Source organism: Aythya ferina, assembly GCF_964211825.1.
Source record: "Aythya ferina genome assembly, chromosome: 8".
In the NCBI taxonomy this organism is placed as follows: Eukaryota; Metazoa; Chordata; class Aves; order Anseriformes; family Anatidae; genus Aythya; species Aythya ferina.
Window position 1 is genome coordinate 20,180,193 of NC_140304.1, and position 11,532 is coordinate 20,191,724.

Here is an 11,532-nt window from a genome sequence, read left to right on the forward strand (position 1 = left end):
AAAGAGGCATATGGAGATCAGAAAAGAGTCAACTTAAATTGTGATGCTTACAGCTTTAATTATGAGCAACCCCAAGTCTCTATGTTTACAGAAGAGAGAAATACCTACATGGTATTTGAAAACCATTGGGTGTAAGGTTATAGTGGTAAGAGGCAAGTCTAATTTTCTTTCATACTTAGGATTTAACAGTTACAGAATTCTGCCCAAGGGAAAAAAAGTGAACAAGTAGTAACTTGATATTTATTCTACACAGACGTAAAGAAAGCTTAAAGAAATACACCATGTCTGAAACATTGGCATGTATAACTATTTTAATTGTGATGTTGCTTTTCTAATAGACTTTTCTGCTATGGTACAGGTTTAAATAGTTGAAATACTTTCCTGCCAAAAAAAACAACAACAACCACCAACCAAGCTAACAAACAAAAACCTCCCACCCCTACCAAAAAAAAAAAAAAAGTTTTTAAAAGCTTATGATGGATTTATTAACTCTTATGATGGATTTATTAACTCTGCACCAAGTTTGTACAGTCTTACGCTGAGAATAATGTATTATAATTTGTATAATTATACATTTCCTAGTCCAGATCATTTTATAAATATGGACTCCCTCCACTGCTGATGTTTCTTCTCTATCCTGGAGGGTGTTACTTAAGAATCCTGAGATGTTACCAGGTGCAGGTACAATTCAAGTACGGAGATCCACAGTCCTGGCATTTTGACTGCATTAAATGACCAGGAAACTGGTGTGATGAACAGGGCAGTGGTGGGAAGCCTTAAGTCTGCTTAGTCCTCCTGCTAAACCTGTCTGCTGAAACATTCTTGTAACACAAAGTTAGTATTTTTTATTTTTTTTTTAAGATGGAAATGGAGGCATAGTTAACGAAGGAGGTTTACCCATAAACACGTGGAAGGTCGTGGCAGAATCAATATGTAGAGAACAAGTTTATCGTTGCTCTTAGTTTGTCCTCACTTGCCTGGACCTCCTCCTGACACTAGATGTTGAGTGCCTGACTCAGCACAGTTTTTTATTTAATAAGCTTAAGCTAAACCCTATATGAAATACAGGGGGCATTATTTTAAATTTATTTATTTTTACAGTGGATAATTTTCTTTTTTATCAGCATTTCTATTCACAGCATTTGGTCTCTCAGTTCCTTTTTTAACATGAGAATTGTCTTTTGTGTTGCATTTTAAGCCAAATTAAATTATAAAAATACTCAGTTGTGTAACTATCAACAACACAGTATTTCTTCTTATTACAGTGACAAACAGGAATACATTGGAAAAAAATAATTGTGAATCTCATTTCTGATCCTAATGAAGCAAGTAACCCATTATACCAAGGTTAATTTGTTGACTCATGATTTCCACTTATCCAATGATATACTGAATCATATGAACAAACCTCTACATCTAATCAGTTTTTTTATTGAATCCTGACCTTTTATACACCTTCTTCTTGATTATGAATGACAGTGACCTTTATCTAATTTAAAACACACATACTGATGCAAAAATATGCAAAGTACACATGTAAATTCTGAATTAAGATGAAGATGTTCATAATCTTCCGGGGAGAAATTGCTTTAGAGAGAGATGTTTATATTAGGGCCAATTGAGGGTATGTGGGTAGAAAAAGTGAATTAGTCAGAACTCAGATGGGCTTGGATGAACAGCTGTGGAGATGCTGAAGTCTGTTTAGATTTTCTGAGCTTCTATTTAGAATCCTGAAATGTCAATATAAATATCAAATTTTATTATGCTATTCAGCATTTTACATGTTTCATGAAATTATCAAAATGCAATAAAGTCAGGTAAAATACCTCCTCACCTAAGATTTAGGAAACTTTGCCTTATTCCATTTTTGTTTCACTTAAAATATATAATATTAATTTTCTGTGACACTAAAGCTGAATTAAATTCACAACATCATAAAAGCTGAATGGTTCACTTTGCCATTTATCTCATTAAAGCGGAATGCTGTGAGTGTCATCTGGAAATGGTCTTTTTAGTCCAGGATATAATTAAGGGCTACTGTAAATACTGAAAAATAAATAAACAAATAAAACTGTGGAGTGACTTCCACAGAAAAAGAACTCCTTAAATTTCCTTTTGCTTTTCCCTGTTCATTACTAATGGGTCTGCACTGGAATTACTAAAGATGAACCCAGCCATGGGCGCAGTCTGAACTGCTGTGTAATCCTATAATCCACTCTCTCTTTCCACAAGTCACTGCTTCCTCTGAATTGCTGCAAACCTAAGTTGTAGACCAGCAGCTTTGTTCTAGCCTTTCTATTAAAATAAATATATATATTTATGTACACAGCAAATTTGCAAAACTTGGTCTAAAGACTGTCAAAGCACAAATCTAACAAACGCATTCCTCTGAGAGACTCCAACCAAACAGTACCTGGCATTAGCATGTACTTTCATGATTAACAACAGGGGGTTGTCAGACTGCTATTTCTGAAATAAACAGATTTATCCTGACAGATGATCAGCAGTTTGCACTACTTAATACATGTTATCATCCACCACTGACATCATTACATTAAAAGCACACTTACTATAATCTTTTGTAGGAAATTAAACAGGTTTTATGATAGACATTTGATGGACTTTTGGGGGGATAGAGTAGAGCCCAGGGGAGAGACTGGAACATTAGAGAGAAGCTACATGCCAAACAAGGCAGGGAAGACCCCAAGCAATACTATGTTGTATTTAGTTTTTCAGAATCGATTAGTGTAATTTCTAAATAAATTAAAACCAAATGTTCTGACTGTCAACCATGTCTTGCACATTTAAGCAGCCTTTTATAATATCCTTGTCAGTCCTTCTTACTACCTCCGTGCTTTTCTGTGTCTCCCTGTCTGTCCTTCTGCCTGCTCCACATAAAAACTAGCCACATATCATGGTTGTGAAACATATCTGATCTTGCTGTTCACAGATGTATTTTTAGAGGTCAGTAGGTGGACCTCGGGGATACCATTGGTCAATGCTATTGAGCACTACCATCATAATTTTCTGTCCAGCTCAACATTTCTCTTCAGTAGCTTTCATGTTTCTCTGTGTGGACTATCCCTTCTTCCCCTGAAAAAGGAGACACTGTGTTATCCATAACTCACAGGACAGGAGTGCAGAAGCTGCTGAAACTATTATTGATGGAAAAAATTGGCACAGACTAATTCAAGGTCAATGTCTGTGATTTGCATAAAATGCAGAACGTCATTTACAAATGTGTCCTCCCTTCCACGCTGTCCTGCTCATTTAGCTGGCTTTTTCTGCAGTGACCAAGTTTGGACTCAACAGGGAAAATGAAGCTTAAATCAGAAAAACTTAATATATCTCCCTTGTAATCTCCAAGTGAACCATTATTGCCTCAGCTGGGAAGGTGACAGGAATTACATACTCCCAGGTTCAATGGAGCAAATTTTGTAATTTCTTTTTTATTTTTAATTTTAGGTTGTTGGTTAACATTATACTACTATTGTTCTGTGAACTCACTGCTAATTCAAAGACTAGGTAACAGAAACTACATGGGTTCTGTTACTTGACTTGAACAAGCATTTCATTCTCTTCCTTAACATGCAGTTTCTAAGTCATAAACTTTTCTATAGAGGCAATTCAGATACCTAAGTCCTGGCTCCAGTGGCCTGTTGCAACTAGCTTTTTTTCCCCAGAGACAGAAATTTCATCCCTCTTTCAGTCCTTTGCCTCACATAGAACACATGTTGTTTCTTCTACCCTCCTCCTTCATAACTCGGTATGAACAGAATTAAGAAATAGTGGCTAGTTACTGAGGGATCCAGGTTTATCCATTCACATCCATAGATTTTCATGTAACATTCTCCCTAAGGTTAAAAAAACAGACAAATGAAAAAAAAACACCAACTAAACCATCAGAATTAAGACAGTGAGTAAAGTTCTTTATGATTGTAACCTTTAAGTAAGTGGCAGCATCATGCAGACTTTAAATTCATCTTAATTCATATGTACTCTTTGTAGAGTTATAAAATCTAACTTTCAGAAATATTTATGTATTGGTTAAACATCATTTTGCTCTTTATTCCTCTCCGTAACATTCCTATCTCTGTTATTGAAACTAATGCTGAATTTCACCACAGATCTTTTGCCTCAGGTACACTGGACAAAACTCATCGTCTGATATTCTGATGTGAAATTGAGAAAGAAATCCTAATGTAACCAAGTCATTTCAAAGGTTTTGTTATTTTTAGTTTTAAAAGTGTTGAATTTCTACTGACCTACATTCTGCATATTGCTTGTACTCAGTGATGTTTGAGGTTGTTTAGATTTTTTTGTGTTAGATATTTTGTGTCCAAAGGTCAAATAAGCATAGCTTTTGAGTCAGATACCTACTGGCTGCATTTCTAATAGTTAATCTTTTCACACTGAGAGAAATAAAAAAGGGGGAGACAGTTCAAGCTATCCCAAATAAACAGACAGAAGTAAAGCAACAATTACTTTTCCTTTGTGGACTGCTCTTGCTCATTTCTTCTCAAGAGATAACACTCTCTGACATAATGTCAGATAACCATGTTCAGTGTTTCACAGATTTGCCATTTAAAGATTCATTTCCACTCCACTTATTTTCGTTTTATCTGCCCCTGTTTTGGTGCATTTCAGCTGTGAAAATTTTCATGTAGACTCCCCAGAACAGGTACTGGGGAGAGAGGGAAGCAGAAAGTGTCCAACATTGCTTAAAAAACCCCTCTAGAAATAATAAAAGGAGTGCGATAGGACAGAAAAATAAAATGTTCTCATGAGAATAGCTGTTTGCATAAAATCCTCAACTGTTACTGAAGCTTCAATGGAGCTCCCGGGGAAGATGGATATATAAAGCCTCAAGTTAATTTAAGTCATTACCAAGCATTTTACATCTGCTGAAGAATTCCAAACATACAAAAGGATGTCAATCTAAACCTTCAGACCAAAATAAATAAATAAATAAATAAGGATCGACTTCAAAGGCTGTCAGTAGGCGAGTTACGGATCTGATTCAGCTTTTAACCCCTAGAGGTATAAGCATGCTTTATTTGCAAAAGAAATGCAAGATCTGTACTCTACAACATTACATTTTAACAATGTACTCTACAGTACAAGGCAATGATATAAAAGGAGAGTATGACGTAATTGTGTATAGGATTTGATGAGAAGCTGTGAGAAACGTATTCTTTCTCTGCAGTTATAGAAAAAAAACAATGACAAATCATTGACCGAGGACTTTGCTGACGATTTTTTGACGAGTTTTTGATGAGTTTTCCCATTTATAGCTGTACATTTTCTCAAAGGCTCTATCACTCGCTTTTTAGGATTCCCAAATTTTCTTCCTTCTCTAGAATATTTTTAAGGTATAACTCAGCAAATGTACCTGTTTAGAGCTGAGAGAAGCTAAGGCCTTTGAGAAGTTGGATGGAACTTATTAAAAAGCTCTGTAGTATCCTTTTAAGATGGTAATTTACCTTTTTAAGTGTCTTCTGTAAAACCAGCAGAAAACAGCCTGGTGGAAGTAAGAGCCCTGCACTATATAAAACTACAAGGTTTACCACATCTTATAGATTCTGTTGGAAAGCTCTGTACAGTAGAGTGTAAGGTAACTTGGAGATGTTTGACTGAGTTACTATAGCAATGGCAAGTTCGTAGAGGCAGGGGAAAAAAACACACCAACAGAAAAAAAGGAACTGGTCATAGAAAGACACTGACAATTTTCTTTAGGAAACTACTGTATAGTACCAACTAGCCTGAAATGAAACATAAAGGTTCACTCCTTTGAGAGTTTGCTGAAAATACATTCAGAGGCCTAAATAATATAAAACACCTGATTTCTTCTGAGTTATTTCTGTGTATTTAAACTGAGTTATGACAAGTGAACCTGGTGAACCTACAAGGAGAATTGAGTACATAATTTGGAAATAACTGTATGAAATGCTGATGATGACTCACTAAGGAACACTTTTGTCCCTGTAATGCATTGGGTAAAAGGTGGAAAGGAAGCAGGAAATAACTGTCTGCTGCAACAGTATTTTAATCCACTTACAAAAAAATCTTCCTCAGAAAGACCTATTTCTCCCTTTTCATATCTCCATTGGTGAGTCATCTAATCTCATCACTGTACATCACTAAACTCCACAGGGATCACCTTTACTTCCCAACTTTATCCTGGCCAGAGATTCAGTCAAACAAAAAGATCCTTACTGTCTTTCCTTAACTTCAGATACCCTTCCCTTCCTCCTTCTGAAAACGTAAAGTCCTTTTAATATATATATTTTTTTCCTTCTGGGGAGAGGCAGAATAACTTCCCATAAATCAGAATTTCTTTGCGTGGTGCAAGTTGGTGGCAAGAATATATTTCTTTCTCTCTGCCTAGAAAGGATTCTAAAATTTTACTTTTAAAACTCTTAGATCAAAATACATATTTGTTCTCCCTTGGGAACATCAATTTACTTAAAAAATTCTGCACTTGAAAGAGTTAATAAAAATTCTAATTACAGGATAAGAAAGAAAGGTCAGAATCCACTTACATCATTGTGAAGGGCTTTTATTACACACGGCTATAAAACATACTTCTTTTTTTTTTTTTTTTTCAGTTGCCATCCTCACAGGGTAACCTGCATACCAATAGGATCTCCAAAATGCCATGAAGCAAATGATATTTATCTGCTAAATTCTATGTACAATAACCTAACAAATGCCAGAGAAAGAAAGATTGCCCCCTGCACAGTAATACTTGTGTAGATGTCTTCTTTATGCTAACAATGACAAGGCTCTCTAGGTTTGTACTGTACTCCAAAAGCTGAATGCATTTTTTTTTTTTTTCAAAAAGCACATTGAATATCAAAAAGAAAGATACACAGTTTAGGCACTGAAATACTTTGTCTAGGGAGTAAGTACTCTCTCCTGAAACAGGCTAACTAAAAATACCCAATCCAGAAAGGTAAAACTGAAAATTTATGCCTAAAACTGAAAATTTATGCCTCAAGTCTTCTTGCAGATATTAGACAGGATATGTTTGAGAGTATCTATGCCCCTCTGTCCTGTCTGGCCAACTAAATTTTCATTGTAAGCTCTGTCTAAGGCTTCACAGAACTGTTATTTGATTAACTTGGATGTGTTAGATAGTAAGTCTATAAAAAAGCAGGGTGGCTCCAGATCTAATCATTGTTATTTCTTAACTCCAGCTGTGCAAGAAAACAAACAAGAACTTTATTCTGGAGCAAGTGTAAGTCAAAATAATTCTTTTTTAAATTTTTTTTTAATTTTTTTTTATTGTAGTGCTCTTCAAATCCATAATTTGTTTTGGTTTAACATATCAAAAGTTGTTTTTACAGTTATTTTAATCATATGCATTCCTAAGTTCTGACAACGAATTCAAAGAAATATATATACATAAATGCAAAATTTACTGTCCACTTTCAGAAAAACAGGGTGTATTGTCAGATACATTACTTCAATATTTTGTGTGGCAGATGCTAAAGGTTGCCATGTAGCTAATAAAGTAGTGCCTGACTTTCCTTTTCTTAAGGAGTTTTTTAAGAATCATATCCAAACAGTTGGTTTTGAGTTGTACTTTGCAAAGCAAGCTCTGCCTGTCCAACCTCTCTAAACAATAGATATTAACACAGAACTGTGAGGGTTCCATTTCACTACTTCTGCTGGCAGTCCTATTAACAATATGTTTATCTTGTGGTCTAAATTTATGACAGGCCCATTTGCAGTCAGGCCTGGAGTTTCCCTGTTTACAACACTGCAAAGTAAAAGGTGACCTTTTTATTTTCGTTTAAAACCTTTCAACAGTTTGTTCTGCTCCAAAGTTAGCACCTTAATAAGGTTTCAGACCAGAAAGCCTTCATGATGCTGTTTTCTGTTGGGGGGTACAGATCACTGCAGTAACTTACATACACATTAGAAGACATTTTAAAAATAAAATACAAACTTGAGTGAAGATTACATTTGTAGATTAGAGAGCTGCTATGCTAAGATCATATCTGCTGTTGTTAGGAAAAGTGTGGGGGTGGGGGGATACGTAGCTGGCTAAATAAACAGAAAAACAGCCAATTAAACACTTGCACCTATACATAGAAGTAACAAAAGCATTAGGCACCTGGCACAATTCTGTTATGACCTAAGTCTGACAACAATATGCATCATTACAGTGGGAACTGATAATGAGCAAATACTGGAGGCATTACATGTCTTTAGAAGAATCAGACTTCCTACCTTAGTAAGACTGATGGAAGGTAAGTCTCCCTTTAAAGAAAGTTGTAAGTAAAACCAGGCAGCAGTTGCAGTAAATTGAGTCCTTTCAGTCACTGTATACATGCAGCAGTTCTGCAATAAGGGAAAAATATAATGGGAGGAGCAGCTGTGAACGAGTGACCTCCTGAAGCTGAGTTCTCTTTGTGAATCAAGCACTGGGAGCCAGTGCCGCTGATTTGCATGGATTATCTCCACTTGAACAGATACATTTAAATTAACTGGCACAGGGGCACAGGGATAAAAAAAAAAAAAAAAAAAAGGAAAGGGAAAAAAAGGAAGAGTAAGTGAGTGAGCAAAGGAAAGCGGGGAGCGAAGGAGAGTGAGGAAGGAGAGAGGAGATCGGGGCGCTTGGCTGGGTATGCTGGCTCAGACAGAGCTGAGTCTCAGAAGAGCTACAGCTCCCTCTTCATGTCACAGTTGTAAAATGAGGAAAGCTGTCATTATGGTCGACTTTATAACAGATCTCCCTCCTACCCCCCCAACTTCTGATGGTCCATTTGATCAGATTTCTATAAACACTTAATAACTCAGTCTGTCATGCAGCTAGGGTTTTATACTGCAAGTCTCAGATGCTTATAAATCTGGTAAACCCTGGTAAATGATTTTAAGCATGGAAATATTTTGATCGGAGTAATTTGTACAAACTGAAATGGGATATTTCCAAGAATGCCTTGACAAATTTATTATCTGTGAGTGTGCGGGTGTCTTTAAAATAGTTAAGGGAAGGCTGGACTCAAGTGCTTCTGTTTGGGGGGATCACGGACAGAAGCTGGTGTGTGCTCCAGCCAGTGTTTTCAATGTTATCTAAAATCTATCAAGACAAAAGAGAGACAAAAAATTTGCATTCAACCACTTCAGAATTTCTCCCTTATTACCATAAATACCACAAACATTACCTGTTGCACATTCCTGATTTGATTTAAATGCAGTACTTAAGCTGATTAGAGAATTATGATTCTGTGTTCAACCCTCTTGAACCTGTATTCAATCCAAGAAGAAGCAAAACTAAACTTTGTTTCTTTTGTTTAGAGTACTTCCAGTAACTTATTCTTACACCATAATATAGAATTTTGTGAACCTTCACATGTAGTCATTCTACTTAGAAATTATCCCAAAAGTCAGGAAAGCAAAGTAAGACAGCTGGTCACATGCCCCTTCACCACTGGTCAAAAATAAGAATGAATGCAATAAATATAATTTCAGAAATATTATTTGGTGAGATTTGGTGGGACAAAATTTCCTATATTGGCAGTTAAAACAGTTAAGCTGAAATTTGGCCTGTAGGAAACATGTCTTCTATAAAATGTCACTTGTTCAGAGATCAATAACCTGAAACTGCCCATAAAGACAAGGGCTAAATTCTGTCTCCAGTTTATTTGCAAATTGAGCTGAATCCAACAAGTGTATGTTGTGTTCCTGCTGATGAGCTACAGTTCTGGGGTAAAGCCCATAGAGTTCTCTCTGCAGGATCCCAACATTTACTTATAATACAGATTCCAAAATGATGCTTCTTTCTGAACAGAATATATGGTAAGTACTATACTTAATCTAGTCATGAGAAATTGCTTCTCGGAAATAATCACATTTACAGTAAAATTTGCTGCAGATAAATGATCACATAGATATTGGACAAAGTAGAGGAGAATATATTTAGATTTTCTAATAAATGCTATGTGACACAGTTATTGGTGTCTGCCTGAGCTCCATAAACAAGTGAGAAATGTGCTCAGTTTACTGAAGAAGGTTTGGAAGATTTGAAAGTTTGATTATGTTAGTATGAGAGGGGGATGATTCTTAAACTACACTGTACATCTAAATATTTACCCAGGTAATATTTAACTCCATCCCTCCCTGTGCACTCTCTAGAACTTCTCAACATGTTCTTTGGTCATATCTAACTTGCGCGTTGGACACCAAATTTTATTTTCTTATTTTCTCACTTGTTTTTCCCATGACTACCCACCAGGTAATAACAGATGAATTAGGCTCCAGCAGAGCACTCAGAAGCCTAGTCTTGATACCAAGCCTGTATATGATAGCTGTGGAAAGCTGTGTCCTGGCTGATAGATGGCTTTGAAAAAGATGCACTGTGAAGCAAATTTACTCCTCTTACTCTGCACCCTGTGATATCAGTGACATCAGTCCTGCAAGCTGATAATGGCATAACAATTAAGTCCCACAAACCCGTGTGCCACTGGCAGCAGGGAAGTCCATAGACAGAAAGAAAAAACCGAGAGGGACTTTCACCTTAAAACTATCTGTAAGAGGAAACAGCTATATAAGAAATATGTAAGGTTGTGGATGGTACATGAAAAATTACAGGAACAATACAAACTGGATGAAGAAACTGTGGGATGTGTCTTAGTCTCTGGAAAGATTTGTATGCCTGAAATGTCATCTGATAGACTTCATGAAGAGAAGACCTTACTACAGATGTGACTGGAGGCAATGTTGAATGAAGATTTCGATTTGAGGAAAACGTGTAAGAGAAAGCAAACTGAAGGGGCAACTGGGGATTTACAGACACTTGTTGAGTGAGAGGGCTTGTGAGAAAAAAAGAACACACAGAACAGCAGGGAAACAGAGGAGAGCTAAAGCATATATTTGCCATCTGGGATACTGAAAAAATACACCAGATAAAAACACAACAGAAAGTAGAATGGAAGTGGAAAAGTTAATTCCAGTAAAGATTACTGGAGACTAATATCCAAACAGGACTGAAATAGTAGAGAAGTTTGTGAGGAAAAATAACAAAAGGAAGGATCATATCTAAACAGAAGGCAAAGTAGACTAAGAAGAGAAAAAATTATGGCCACAAGCACTGGGAGCCTCTGTTAAAGAGAGACAACTAAGTTGTCAGCAGATCGATTCCAAAGATCAGGATGCAAGGTCATTTCCCAAGAAGGAAGATGTAGGTGGAAGGGATTCTGGTAAGAATGCAGGAAAATCCTTTTATTTGATATTTATTTGATATTTATTTTATTTGCTTCACGGTGGGAAATGTATGAAATTCCCACTGAAATAAACAAAAAATGATTACAGTAAGTAATTGCATTTTAGGTAGGGAAAAATGACTAAAATTGAAGGCTCATGGAAATGGTATCTGGTTAAATGTCCATAGAAAAAAAAATGGGACTGAGATTCAGATTGTTAAAACAAAACAAAACAAAATCTTAAGAAACACAAGGAAATCTTGGTGGAGATTCATGCCTTCTTACTGTTTTCTTCAACGAGAAGAAAACCTAGTCAATGAAA

General features: G+C 36.1%; 1 long non-coding RNA gene across 1 annotated transcript in view; it reads right to left on the reverse strand.

The window, feature by feature from the left end:
* LOC311440687 overlaps positions 1-11,532 on the reverse strand; it is a 231,394-nt gene extending 219,862 nt beyond the window's left edge. Inside the window, exon 1 of the long non-coding RNA XR_014695542.1 lies at positions 8,239-11,532. This is a non-coding gene — a long non-coding RNA (uncharacterized lncRNA). The remainder of the gene's footprint in view (positions 1-8,238) is intronic.